Source organism: Rhinolophus sinicus, linkage group LG11 (assembly GCF_036562045.2).
Source record: "Rhinolophus sinicus isolate RSC01 linkage group LG11, ASM3656204v1, whole genome shotgun sequence".
NCBI lineage: Eukaryota > Metazoa > Chordata > Mammalia > Chiroptera > Rhinolophidae > Rhinolophus > Rhinolophus sinicus.
The window spans coordinates 9438320-9453643 of record NC_133760.1 but is presented as its reverse complement, the minus strand read 5'-3'; the positions used below and the strand labels follow the sequence as shown (position 1 = coordinate 9453643).

Here is a 15324-nt window from a genome sequence, read left to right as displayed (position 1 = left end):
TCCCTTCTGTTCTTTGTGCTATCATTACACATTTTACTCTACATATGTAATAAACTTCAAAAAATATAATTTGTGCTTCAAATAGTCAATTTATTCCTTCAAGCTTTACTTAAAAATGGTCACACAATAAACAGACCTTTTTTATTTTGGTGTTCAATTCTGTGAATTTTAACACATGTATAGATTTGTGTAACCATTACCATACTGAGGACACAAAATGGTCCCTTCACACGAAAAAAACTTTCTTATCCTAGCTCTGTATAGCCTCTCCTCAGCATACCTATAACCCCTGGAAATCAGTGACATGTTCTGTATCGCTATAGTATTGCCTTGTTGAGAATGTGTGTAAATTAAATCGTATAGTACATAACATTATATGTGACTGGCTTCTTTCATTGAAGATATTGCCTTCAAGATTCATGAAAGTTATTGTGTATATTAATGGTTGGTTCCTTTTTGAGTGGTGTTCCATTGTATGAATGTACTGCCACTAATTTATCCATTCATCCATTGGTTGTTGCGTTTGGATTTCCAGTTATTTACAATTATGAATAGGCTGGTATAAACATTTGTATATAGGTGTTAGCATGAAGATAAATTTTCATTTCTCTAGGGAAGACTGCTGAGAAAAACATACAAGAGTATTTTTAATTTGTTATAAAATTACATTGTTTTTCACCAAAGTGTCTGTACCCTTTTGGATTCCCCCCACCAATGTATGTGAGTTCCAGTTACTCTGGGACCTCATGAGAATTTGATATTGTCCCTATTTTCTTTTAATTTTTATTTAAGACATTCTAATAGATGTGTAGTGGAGTGGTTTAGTTTTTTCATTTCCTTAATTGCTAATGTACATATTTTCATGTGCTTATTTTCACATGCCATCCTTATATTTGCTTTGGTGAATTGTCTGTCGATGTCTTTTGCCAATTTTTAATTGGGTTGTTTGTTATTATGGAGTTTTAAAGTTCTTATTGTTGAATTTTTAAAGTTCTTTATATATTACAGAGAAAAGTTATTTTTTGAATATGGGATTGGCAAATATGTTCTTCCAGTCTATAGCTCATCTTTTCATTCTCTTCATATTGTCTTTTACAGAAGTTTTAAAATTTGATAAGGTCCAATATATTGTGTTTTTCTATGGATTATGCTTTTGGTGTAGCATCTAAGAACACTTTGCTTAACCCCAAAGAATTTCCCTTATGTTTTCTTTTTCAAAATTTGTAGTTTTACATTTTATAGTCAGATCTATAAATAATTGTTAATTTTTACATGAGGTGTTATGTTTAGGTTGAGGCTCATTGATTTTTGCACGCAGAAGGCCAATTGTTCAAACATGATTTGTTAAAAGAATATCCTTCCCCCACTGAATTGCTTTTGCATCTTTGTCAGTCAATTTGCCATATTTATATGCATACATTTCTGGACTTTCTGTTATGTTCCATCTGTCTCTGTGTCTGCCCTTTCATTATTACCACATTCTTGATTATTGTAGCTTTGGAGTATTTTGTAACCCCAAGTAGTATGATTCTTCAAAGTTATTCTTCTTTTAAAATAAAATGTTGGGGGCCGGCCCAGTGGCTCAGGCGGTTGGAGCTCCGTGCTCCTAACTCTGAAGGCTGCTGGTTCGATTCCCACAAGGGCCAGTGGGCTCTCAACCACAAGGTTGCCAGTTTGATTCCTCGACTCCCGCAAGGGATGGTGGGCTGCGCCCTCTACAACTACAATTGAAAGATTGAAAGGACAACAACTTGACTTGAAAAAAAGTGCTGGAAGTATACACTGTTCCCAATAAAGTCTGTTCCCCTTCCCCAATAAAATCTTAATAAATAAATAAATAAATAAATAAATAATAAAAATAAAATTTTGGTCTATTTAAGTTTTTTTCCTTTTCCATATAAACTTGAGACTGAGCTAGTTTCTATCTACAAGAATATGCTAGAATTTTGTTTACTATTGCCTTAAATCTGTAAATTAATTTGGGGACAATTGACATATTTACTGTGTTGGGTATTCTAATTCATGAACACTACATGTCTCTTCAATTATTTAGATGTCCTTTGATTTCTGTCAGTAGTTTGTAGTTTGGGGCACGCAAATTCTATACATATTGTTAGATTTATATCTAAGCATTTCATTCTTTGGCGAGATTTTAAGTGGAACTGTTTTTAAGTTTTGTACATTGCTAGGACATAGAAATATAGTACATTACTAGGGTTTAAAAAAATTGTACTTTGCCAGATATAGAAATATGATTTTTTGTGTGTGTTTTGACCTTCGATTGAGTGTCCTTGATAAACTACTTATAAATTCTAGGTTTTTGTAGATTCCTTAGATTTTTCTGGGTAGCTAATTGTTTTTCTTGTCTTAGCACACTGGCCGACACTTCCAACACAGTTTTGAGTAGAAATGGTGAGAGTGGACATCCTTGCTTTGTCCCCAGCCACACGGGGAAACCATTCGGTTCTTCCTATTATGATGTTATCTGATGGTTCTTGGTGGATGCCTTTTATCAAGTTGAGAAAGTTCTCTTCTTTTCCTAGTTTGCTGAGAGGTTTTTGGTTTTTTTTAAAATCATTGCTGGATGTTTTATTTTGTCAAATGCTTTCTCTGTATCAATTTATATGATGACAAAGTGTTTTTTCTTCTTTAGACCAATATTGGAAAACTTTTTCTGAAAAGAACCAGACACAGTAATAATCCTTTCAGGCTTCGTAGGCCAAGGGGCAAAACTGATACAATTCCTGCCTCCAATCATCCCATCACCTGGTGGGCTTACCAGGTGGTGGGCACACTTTGCACCTAGTTGCCATCAATTGGAGACATTCTCAGGATGGAGAGCATCTGGCTTGAGGAGGAGGCCCCCGGCAGGCCAGTGGGCAGCCACTGGAGTCAGTTTCACTTTCTGCCCTAGTGACATCCTGGTCCCTGCATTCCTCTCTTCCTTCCCAGAGAACCTAGCCATCTCAACTTGGGTTGCTGACTGGAAGCAAGTCACCTCCTTTTGTCACTGACTCCTAGACTGTGATTCCATAGCTTGGTACCAGCTCACTAAAAGCAGTGGCGTTCCCAGTGTGTAGGTGGTAAACAGCACAGGCCTTGGGAATTGGTGAGGCACACCTGCCAACCAGGGAGGCAGGCTCTCCACCCAACAAGAGGTGGAGAAAGATGCCTAGGCTTGGTCTCCATGGCTCGGAGTGCTAGACCGCTCAGTGTCTGCAGGCCTTGAAAAAAACAGTTGAGTTTATCAACGCCTGCTTTAGACTAGTAATATAGGTGGATTACTAAATTGGTTGATTTCCAAAGATTGAATCAGCCTTGAAGTTGTGAGATAAACCCTACTTGGTTAATACTTGGTTATTATATACAGGTAACCCCCGTATAACACAGTTGTTAGGTTCCTTAAAAAATGCCATCTTATGCGAGTCCGTGTTATATGAAACAAAAAACTAGTACAAAAAAGGGGGTTAGGGTCCAAAAATTAGAAAAACATACTATTATATTTTTATACTTAAGAGAAATATCTTTATTAAAGCAATTTTCACCAAAAGGATAACTTATTAAGATTTATGAAATAATGTTTTCTTCGTCATCACTACTAAACATTAACCGAGAGCGTTTTCTTTTTGACAAGATATCTTCATCTTATGAACTTAATACTTCCCGAACAAAATTGATTTAAAATTCTAATAAATTTTAAAATTCTGCAGTCAAATCTGATATGACATCCATGCTCGAATGAAAAATTTCAAATGAGATATCTTTTGCTCTTAAAAGCTCTTATTACGTTCCGTGTTGTTCGGGGATTTCCCTAATTTCAATGAGCTATTTTTTGCTCTTAAAAGCTCTTATTATGCTCCATGTTGTTCAGGGATTTCTCTAATTCTCAAACCGTGTTAGAGCGAAACTGTGTTCTAGGATGCTGTGTCGTACGAGGGTTTTCCCCAATTCTCGAGCCATGCTATCGAAGTGCCGTGTTATACGGGGGTTCCCTGTATTATGATTTCTATGTATTGCTGGATTTGACTTCCTAATTTTGTTCATGAAGGATATTGATCTGTAGTATTTCATTTTTTTTACTGTCTTTGTCTAATTTTAGTATGAGGGTAATGCTGGTCTCACACAATGAGTTGGAAAGTGTCTTCTTCTGTTTTTAGGAAGAGATTGTGTAGAATGAGTATTATTTTTTAATTTAAATATTTTGTAGAATTTACTAGTAAAATCATCTGAGCGTGTATATTTATTTTTTGGAATTTTTTTTTTAAACTATGATTTCAGTTTATTTCATACTTAAGACTAGTAGGATTATCTATTTCACGTTGGGTCATTTTGGGTTTGTGGTTTTGGAGGAATTGATCCATTTCATCTAAGTTGTCGATTTCTGTATATAGTTTTTTTCAATTATTGCCTTATTATCCTTTTAATGTCTGCAGTGTCTGTTGTCATAGCCTCTCTTTCATTCCTGATATTTATTTTTGTTTTCCCTTTTTTCTTTGTCAAATTGCTAGAGGTTTATCAAGTTTCATTGATCTTTTTGAAAAGACAGTTCACTTTTATTGATTTTTCTCATTGATAACTATTATGTTGACCCTCTTAAAATACAAACTTAAATTATTGATTTGAGACCTTTCTTCATTTCTAATATTAAGCATCTAATATTATAAGCCACTACGTAGCTGCATTACATAAATTTTACTATCTTGTATTCCTTTATTTCAAAATATTTTCTAAATTCCCTTGAGTTGTCTTTTTTAACCCATGGATTATTTGGAACTGTAATGTTTAATTTCCAATGTTTGGAGGTGTTTCTGCTATTGATTTCTAATTAAATTCTTTTATAGCCTGATAATATATTTTGTATGACTCCAATTATTTTAGATTTATTAAGGTTTGTCTATGACCCTGGAATATGATCTATCTTGGTGACTGCTCCATGTGTCCTTCAAAAGAATGTCTGCTCTGATGTCGCCAGGTGGAGTGTTCTGTAAATGTCAGTTATACCCAGGTGGATGATGGATGGCATTGTTCAGTTCTTCTGTGTCTTTGCTGATTTGCTGTCTAGTAATTCTATTTATTATTGAAACAAGACTATTGAGAGCTCCAGATATAATTGTGGATTTGTCTTATTTCTCGTTTCAGTTATATCAGCTTTTAAGTATTTTGAAATTCTACTGTTAGGGGTTTATTGATTTAGAATTATGTTAAGTTAATGAATTGATCCTTTTATCATTATATAATGCCCCCTTTTATCCTTGGTAATTTTTTTTTACTGTGAAGCCTAGTATGTCTCATATTAATATAACCATTTTGACTTTTCTTTACTTTTAAAACTTTTTATTTTGCAATACTTTGACACGATATATATATATATATATATATATATATATATATTTTTTTTTTTTTTTTTTTTTTTAAGTGTTCCCAAGTGGCCTTCATACAGCTTTTCACAATGACATCTTATGTAACCATTGCACATTCCTGGTTTCAAAACTAGGAAATTGGCATTGACACAGTATTATTAACTAAACTACAAGCCTTTTTTGGTTTCCATCCATTTTTAATTGAAATTTTTGTTGAGATAATTTAGGTTGACATGCAGTTGTAAGAAATAATAGACAGATATCTTGTACACATTGCCCACTTTCCCCAAATGGTAATATTTTACAAAACTAATATTACAAGTAAGATATTGACATTGCTACAAGCCACTGATTTCCTCAGGTTTATTTGTACTCACTTGTGTGTGAAATAAGTGCCATAAATTTTATCACATGTGCAGATCATGGATCCACTCCAGTGAAGATACTGACAGTTCTTGCTCTTTTATAACACTTACCTTCCTCCACTCCCTTACCCCATCCCTACCACTAATCTGTTGTCCATCTCTAATTTTGTCATTTCGGGAATGTTGTATAAATAGAATCTTACAACACATAATCTTTTGGAACTGGATTTTTTCACTTATCAAAATTTCCTGGAGATTCATCCAAGTTGTGTGTATTAGTAATTTGCCCCATTTTATTACTGAGTAATAGTCCATGGTATATATATATACATTCCACAGTTTGATTAGCCGTTCACCTGTTGAAGGACATTGGTGTTGATTACACTTTTTGCCTATTACAAATAAAGCTGCTGTGAGGATTTGTATACTGGTTCTTGTGTGAACATAATTTTTTTCTTCTGGGATAAATGCCTAGAAGTGTAATTGCTGGGTTGGATGGTAGTTGAGTATTTTCATCTGTGTTTGTATGCAGTGTGTGTGTGTGTGTGTGTGTGTGTGTGTGTGTGTGTGTGTGAAATTTGACATACGGATTTTGGTCACCACAATCAGAACAGAACTGACCCACGTTGTGTAACCCCTTTATACTAGTCAGACCCTACCTGCTGGAAACCACTATGTTCCCTATGACTAGAATTTTGCCTGTTACAGAGCTGCTGTGAACATGTGTACATAGGCTTTTGTGTGGCTACAGTTTCATTTCTCCAGGATGAATTCCCAGGAGCACGATTTCCAGGTCAGATGGTAGTTGCATGTTTAGTTTTTAAAGAAACTGCCAGACTCTTTTTCTAGAGTGACTACCGTTTTACATTCCCACCAGCAACTTAGAAGAGAGCCAGTTGCTCCCCATCCTCACTAGCACTTGACATTGTAATTATTTTCAGATTGTATCCATTCTGCTAGGTGTGTAATGGTATCCTGTCATGGCTGTAGTGTGCATTTCTCTAACAGCTCCAGCTTTCCTTTGATTCATGTTTGCGTGGTGTCTGATGGGGCAGAGGCATAATGGCCACCGTAATGAGACAATAGCTTAAGATCGACACTGAAGCAGATAACTCCACAGAACATAACAGAATTTAATACAAGGTAATTTACTTGCGGGAAGATTGGGTTGGACCGGAACTGATGACCCAGCAATTCCGTGCAGATTATATTCTGCTACAGGCTCCTGTGACTATATTGTTTTTTTGGTATAACTCAGATACTAATGATTGACAAGACAAAGGGACAAAGAATGCAGTAGTGCCAGCAGCCATACCTCCTGTGGTCTTTGATAGATGATTGTTTAAAATTAATACCATCACCAGTTGGATATTTATCTTGGTTGTCATGCCATTCTGGTGGTTACTAATAAATATTTATGGCTACATTTTAAGGAACACAGATAATCATCAACTAGAAGGCTTTGATATGCTTGCTAAGGACAGTGAGTTTGGTCAAAGGTCACAGCGTGAAACTTAAAAATGACCTGACATCTGAGATGGAGTTGGTTTTGTTCATATCTACATCTATACATGTGATAAATCTTTTCCCATTTTACTCTTAGCCTACCTGTGTCATTATAATTAAAGTGCTTCTCTTGGAAACAACATACAGTTGTCGTTTAAAAATATTGATTTTGGCAATCTCTGTCTTTTGATTATTGTGTTCTTCGACTGTTTATATTTTCTGAAGTGTTTGGAATTTCCTTCATGTTTTTAATTAGGTCTACCCTTTTCTTTGTTCGCTGTTTCCCACTTCCTGCCCTCTTTTGTACCTAATCAACTTCACAGAAAATCAATGTCGCCCAAGGCCACATTGTTACCACAATACATCAATGCACAGCTTAGACCACTCTGCAGTCATGTCTCCACAGGGACAAAACATGAATCCGAAAAACAGGTGACCAACCAGCCCCCTCTCCTGGCTGATCTGAATGACTGCTTCTTCTTAGCAGTCACACCTGTGGCGTTGGTCGTTTTCCATCCTTCTATAGAAGACACGTTAATACACCCAATCACAGAATTACCCCCACTCCCTGACAGCACCCAATCAACAAAGCCCCACTTTTTAACACCCTCCCCAACATCACCTGACACAAGTCCAAATCTTACTGAGAACCCCTGTGGTTGTGGAGTTTGTAGCCCCTTGCTGCCATGAGTACTGAGTTTCCCCAAAAATAAGACCTAGCCAGACAATCAGCTCTAAAGCGTCTTTTGGAAGCAAACATTAATATAAGATGGGATATTATATTATATTAAAATAAGATCAGGTCTTGTATTAATTTTTGCTCCAAAAGACGCATTAGAGCTGATTGTCTGGCTAGGTCTTATTTTCGGGGGAACAGTACAATTTGCGTCTTTTTATGTAAAATGACTAAGTTAATTCGTGCCCAAATTAAAACAACTTCCTTTTATGTCACCAAATTTTTCTGTTACACTCCCAATTAACAGTTAAACAGTGAGTGTTCTGTTGTTCTTAGGTATAGTGTTCTAACATCTAATACCCATTAGATCAGGGAGGTTGATATTGTTCACAATTGTCTTCACTGATTTGTCTCGCGTTGTTTCAGAGAGAGGTGAAATCTTTACCTCTGATTTTGATTTTCCTATTTTTTCCCTTTGATTTTTGTAAGTTTTGTTTCATGTATTTTAAAACTTTGTGATTTGTCATATAACATTTAAAAATTGTGTTACCGATGTATTGACCTTTTTATCATTGTAAAAAATTCCGCTTTAGCTCTGTAATAGACTTTATGAGAAATATACTTTATCTAACGTTAATATAACTGCTCCAAGCCTTCTCATGCTTACTCTTCATATGAACTTTTCCATTTATGTATTTTCAACCTCTCTTGGTGTCTAATATACACTTCTGGAAGAAAGTACATACCGTAGTTCCTTTTTAATCCATTCAATCCTTGCCTTTGTAGAGTCAATTAACGTTTAATGTAATTATTTATGTGGTTATATTTAGGGTTATAATTTCACTATTTGTTATGTTTCTCACCTTGTTACTTATTCTGTACTGCCTTTCCTGCTGTCTTTTGGACTAAAGATTTTTAAGCATTCCATGTTTATTATCTTGGGTTTCCAGCTGTACCTCTTTGCATTTTTAACTGTTTTCATGATAAGGCTCTTTAACTTTTTATCTTAGAGTTAATATTGCATCATTCATGTAAAGTGAGTAATGTATTTGCATACATATTACATCTACATATACTGGGGGTGCCAAAAAAAATGTATACAAGTGGATACTTTGGTCAACGTTGCTCAAGCAGTAGCTCGCCATAATCAGAAGTGTCTGGACGCTGATGGGAACCACTTTGAGCACCTCTTGTAATTGCAGAAGTCAAACATGACTTGTATTCATCTTTTGTAATCAGTATATATTGAGTATTACAGTTTTCCTTTCTTAAAATGTGTATACTTTTTGGCACCCTCTGTATAATATTTTTGCATCTTCAGTAACAATGTATATTGAGTAAATTAAGAAAAATAGTATTTTATACTTTTCCAGGTATTTACCATTTCTGGAGTTCTTCCTTACTTCCTGCAGATCACTGTTTCCAGTATCATTTCTGTTCAGTCTGAAGACCTTGAGCATTTGTCATGCAATTCTGCCGGCAGTGAATTCTCTCTGTTGCCCTCTATTTGAAAATGTCTTGATTTTGCCTTTATTCTGAAAGAATATTTTCTTTGAATATAGAATTATGTTTTTTCCCCCTTGCTACAGCTAAAGATACTGCTCTTCTTTCTGCCCTAGTTTTCTGATGTGACGTTGTTTTCAAATGTCAGCAGTCATATGAATCATTTGATGTCGCTTCCCTCTGCAACATCATCTTTCTTCAGCTACTTTCATGATTGATGTTTTTTTATTTTTAAATTACAGTTGCCATACTATATTATATTAGTTTCAGGTATACAACATAGTGATTAGACATTGATATAACTTACAAAGTGCTCCCCCTGATAAGTCTAGTACCCATGTGACACCAAACAATTATCACAGTATTCGTGACTGTCTTCCCTGTACTTTACATCACTGTGACAGTTTTCACACCTGGCAATCTGTACTTCTTAATCCCTTCACCTTTTTCACTCAGCCCCCAAGCGTCCTCCCACTTGGCAGCCATCAATTTCTTCTTGGTATCTATGTGTTTCTGATTTGTTTGTTCATATATTTTGCTTCCTAGATTCCACATATAAGTGAAATCATATGGTATTTGTCTTTGTCTCATTTCACTTAGCATGATATGTACTAGGTCCATGCATGTTGTTGTCGATGGCAAGATTTCATTCTTTTTATGGCTGAGTAATATTCCATTGTATATATTTACCATACTTCTTTATTCATTTGTCTATTGATGGACACTTAGGTTGCTTCCATATCTTGGCTATTGTAAATAATCTGCAGTGAATACAGGGGTGCACATATCTTTTCAAATTACTATTTGGAATTTCCTTGGATAATTACCTAGAAGTGGGACTGCTGAGTTATATGGTAGTTCTATTTTTAATTTTCTGAGGAAGCTCCATACTGTTTTTCATAGTGGCTGCACCAATTTGCAATCCTACCAACAGTGCAGGAGGGTTCCCTTTTCTCCACATCTTCGCCAACACTTGTTGTTTGTTGGTTTATTGGATGGACATTCTGACAGGAGTGAGGTGGTATCTCATTGTGGTTTTAATTTGCATTTCTCTGCTGATTAGTGACGTTGAGCATCATTTCATGTGTCTATTGGCCATGTATGTCCTCTTTGGAGAAATGTCTATTCAGGTCCTCTGCCCATTTCTTATTTGGATTGTTTGATTTTTCTGTTGTTAAGTTGTATGATTTCCTTGTATATTTTGGATATCAATTCCTTATTGGATATATCATTAGCGAATATCTTCTCCCATTCAGTAGGTTGTCTTTTCCTTTTGATGGTTTCCTTTGCTGTGCAAAAACTTTTAGTTTCCTGTAGTCCCACGTGTTTAGTTTTTCTTTTGTTTCAGTTGCGCAAGGAGACATATCCAATATTATTAATACTAAGAGCGATGTCTAAGGGTTTACTGCCTGTTTTCTTCTAGGTATTTTACAGTTTCTGGTATTACATTTAAGTATTTAACCAATACTGAGTTTATTCTTGTATATGGTGTAAGAAAGTGGTCCACTTTCATTCTTTTCTGTGCATCTGTCATTTCCCCAGCACCATTTATTGAATAGACTGTCTTTACCCCATTATATATTCTTGCCTCCTTTGTTTAGATTAATTGACCATATAAGGCATGGATTTATTTCTGGGCTCTCTGTTCTGTTCCACTGATCTATGTGTCTGTTTTTATGCCAGTACCATGCTGTTTTGATTACTATACATTGTAGTATAGTTTGATACCAGGTAGTATGATATCTCCAACTTTGTTCTTTCTCAAGATTGCTGTGACTATTTGGGGTCTTTTGTGGTTCATGTAAGTTTTAGGATTATTTTTTCTAGTTCTGTGAAGAATGCCATTTGCATTTTGATAGGAATTGAATTGAATCTATAGATTGCTTTGGGAAGTATGAACATTTTAACAATGCTAATTGTTCCTATCCATGAGCATGGTATATGCTTCCATTTATTTGTATCTTCTTCACTGTCTTACCGTTTTCCAAGTACAGGTCTTTTACCACCTTGGTTAAATTTTTTCCTAGGTATTTTATACTTTTTGATGTAATTGTAAGTGGGATTTTTTTTTTTTTTCTGAAAAGGTTTTATTACACACAGAGGGAATAGGACTCAGTCCTTCTTGGCTGCTGCCTTCCTCATGGCTGCAAAGACATTGCTCAGCTCCTCTCTCTTCCTCTTGGCGCAGATGTGTGTCCCCACCCTTGATGAACTACCTTCAGGGCCCGCTTGTCCTTAGAGGTCTTGAGCAGCTCCATGGCACACCGCTCATAGGGGGCAAAGCCGCACACCTCGGATCTTGTCCCACACAAATTGGTGTGCTTGGTGAGGTGCCCACGGTAGTGGCTGTGCCTAGGCTGGCTCACGTTCTTGGTCACCTTTACAAATAAATGTTTTCACATTTTTCAGGTAGATACCCAGAAGAGGGATTGCTGGGTCATATGGTAATTCTGTTCTTAATTTTTTAAGGAATCTCCAAACTGTTTTTCATAGTGGCTGCAGTAATTTACATTCCTACCAACAGTGTATAAGGATTCCTTTTTCTCTACATCATGTCCAATATTATTATTACTTGTCTTGTTGATAACAGCTATTCTGGCAGGTGTGAGGTGGTATCTTATTGTGGTTTTGATTTGCATTTCCCTAATAGCTAGTGAATTTAAACATCTTATTTCATCTATTTGTTGGCCATTTATATGTGTTGGGAAAAGTGTCTGTTCAGGTCCACTGCCCATTTTTAAATTGGATTATTATTTTTTTATTGTTGAGTTGTATGAGTTCTTTATATATTTTGGATATTAGCCCCTTATCAGAGGTATCATTTGCAAGCATGGTCTCCCATTCGGATGGTTGCCTTTTTGATTTCTTGGTTTCTTTTACTGCGCAGAAGCCTTTTAGTTTGATGTAGTCCCATTTGTTTATTTTTGCTTTTACTTCCCTTGCCTTTGGGGTCAAATTCATAAAATCCTCTCTGAGACCAAGGTCTGTATGTTTAGTACCTGTGTTTTCATTTATGTATTTTATTTTTTCATGCCTTATATTTAGGTCCTTGATCCATTTAAGAGTTAATTTTTGTGTATGGTGTCAAATAGCAGTATTTCATTATTTTGCATGTAGCGCTCTAATTTCCCCAGAACTATTTATTGTGTTGATGTTTTTTTCCAGTTTTCCATGTAGTCCTGTTAGTTCTTTTATATATTTTGGTGGTCCCAGGTTGGTTGCATACATATATATTGATAAGTGTTATGTCCTCTTGCTGTATTGTCTCCTTCATCATTATAAAATGTCCATCTTTGTCTCTTGTTACTTTTTATCTTGGAATCTATTTTTTTGATGGGAGTATGGCTACACCCACTTTTCTCTGGATGCCATTTGCCTGGAATATCATCATATTCCACATCTCTTTGAGTCTGTGTTTGTCTTTGCAGCTGAGATGTGACTCCTGAAGGCAGCATATACAGTTGGGTTTTGTTTTTTGATTCACCTTACTACTCTGTGCGTTTTAATTGGTGAGTTCAGTCCATTCACATGTAGGGTGATTATTGAAATATGAAGATTTCCTATAGGCATTTTATTTTGTTTTCTTGTTGTTCTGTTGTCTCCATTGTTTCTTTTCCCTGTGTTTCTGTCTGTGTAGTTCGGTGGCTTTCTATCATTTTTCCTCTCTCCTTTTTATGTTGTGTCTCAGTTCTAGATTTTTTGCGTGTGGTTACCATTAGGCGTATGCAAAAGAAAGTTTCACGCATACAGTAGTCCTTTTTCTTCTTACTGCATCTTACCTCTATTCACCTGTGCTAGTTCAGTCCTTTTTCCACTCCCCTTTGTTGTCACAAATTATCCTTTTACGCTGTGCGTTCATTTCTAAATTGCAGGAGCTACTGTCATTTTCTTTTAAAATGTTTTTTTTACCACTTTTAACCTTTATATTTAAATGTTTAATACAGGATTCTGAACAAGGGTTGCACTTTTCTGCTTCTGTCTTGGAGTCATCCTATTACTCATAGTTTTGTATCCTTTTGTCTTTTTTAAAAAGTTTCAGATAGAAGAGTATCTTTCAGCTCTTCTTGTATTGCAGGTCTTGTGGTGGTAAATTCCCTGAGCTTCTGTATGTCTAGAAAAGCCATTATTTCTCTTTCATATCCAGAGGATAAATTTCCTGGATATATTTTTATTTGATGGTGATTTCTCTTGCAATATTTTGAATATTTGGTTCCATTCTCTTCTAGCTTGTAGGGTTTCTGCTGAAAAATCTGATGATAATCTAATACGGTTTCCTTTATAGGCTACTGTTTTCTTTTCCCTGGCTGCCTCGATAATTCTTTGTCATTACTTTTTGACAGTTTTAATATAATATGCCCTGGAAAACACTTTTAGATTTGAAGATCCAGTTCTTGCCATAGTTTGGCAAGTTCTTGTTGATTATTTGATAGGCGCTCTTTCCCCTTCTCCACCTCGTCTCCTTCTTGTATACCCATTATTCTTATAGTGCCCTTTCTAATGGAGTTAGTTACCATAGAGTTCTTTCACTTTATTACTCTAGATTCTCCTTCCACCTGAGTCATTTCTAGATTTCTATCTCCTATGTCACTAATTCTTTCCTCCATCTGGTCTATTCTATTTCCTAGGCCCACTGGTTTATTCTTCATCTCTTTTACTGAGTTCTTGAGCTCTAGAATTTGTTTCATTCTTTTGTTAAGTTTTAATCTCCATTGTTCATTTTGATTTCTGAGTTCACTGATCTGCCTTTGAGTTTTTTTTGTATCTTGCCGAGTTTTTCCAGAATGGCAATCTTGAGTTCTCCATCATTTAAATCACATACTTCCATGTCTTTTATTTCCTGAAGATTTTTCATTTTCTTTCTGAATTCCCTCGTTATTGATTATTCAGCAGGCTTGGATTATTTCTCTGCCTGAGAATTTGTGGGAATGAGAACTTTTAATGTGTTTGACACTTCAGTGCATAGCAGGTTGACATATAGAGGTCTTTTTTCAGTAGGTAGTGCTGAAGTGCAAGTTTTTCTGTCATCTGCACTGCTCGGGCTTGGGGCATCTCTGTGGGGTGTTGTAGCTTTGGCCGAGCAAAATGCCCCACATTCCTTGAAGAGGTGGGTGTCCTCTTTAAGACCTAGTCACCTCAGTCTCAGGGCACCTCTCCAGTGGACTGGAAGTGGTGGGCTGTGGGTCTGTGTGTTCCCAGCACCACTGTCCTGTAGCCAGAAGCTGCCAGCAGAGCCAGTCTGAGTTTACCCAGCTGCCTCTACCCAGCTGCACAGAGATGGGTGGAGGGATTGATTGGCTGGGGCAGGGGCAAGCGGATCATGTGTCTGCGGCTCTGCTCTTACTAGTGGGTTTGGCCACAGTGAGTACAGACCACTTAAGCTGGAAAGCTTTTTTCATCCCTTTCACATCTGCCGAGTGGGCCATGGGGATGGGGTGGATGGGTTCCGGCGTCTGTGGAATCTTTTTTCTGGTGCTGGCGGCTGTGGAACACTGTGACCCTTTGCACCACATCTCTGACTTTGACCCTGATCCTGTAGCGTCAACGTGTGCCAACCACCCAGGCCCGACTATTATCTCTGCCTCTCCGGTTTGCCCAGTCGGGTTTGTACCCCCATCCTTCAATGCTATTGCATCTACGGAGGCCATGGCAGGTGACATACTGAACCCGGCTTCTGTCCCTGTCCTCCGCCCTGTCCCATCTCTGCTGTTTGCTCAGATACATCCACCTTCAGCATTCTCAATGCACGGATCCCAGACGTGTTTGTGTGTTGAGCAGGGATTCCTTTGTTGAATTACAGCTGTCCAACTTGTAACTTAGGGGAGACACCTACAGGCCCTCTCACGCTGCCGTGCTGCTGCCGTACTCTCATCTATATCCTATGTTTTCATGGCTGTATGTTATTAAAACACATCCA

At 36.7% G+C, this 15324-nt stretch overlaps 1 long non-coding RNA gene across 3 annotated transcripts in view; it reads left to right on the top strand.

Annotated features, from left to right (window-relative positions):
- Window positions 1–15324, top strand: part of LOC141566997 (uncharacterized) — a 66339-nt gene that overhangs the window by 40955 nt on the left and 10060 nt on the right. For all 3 annotated transcript variants that reach the window (XR_012490027.1, XR_012490025.1, XR_012490026.1), the window contains one exon: window positions 6734–6868. This is a non-coding gene — a long non-coding RNA (uncharacterized LOC141566997). The remainder of the gene's footprint in view (window positions 1–6733; window positions 6869–15324) is intronic.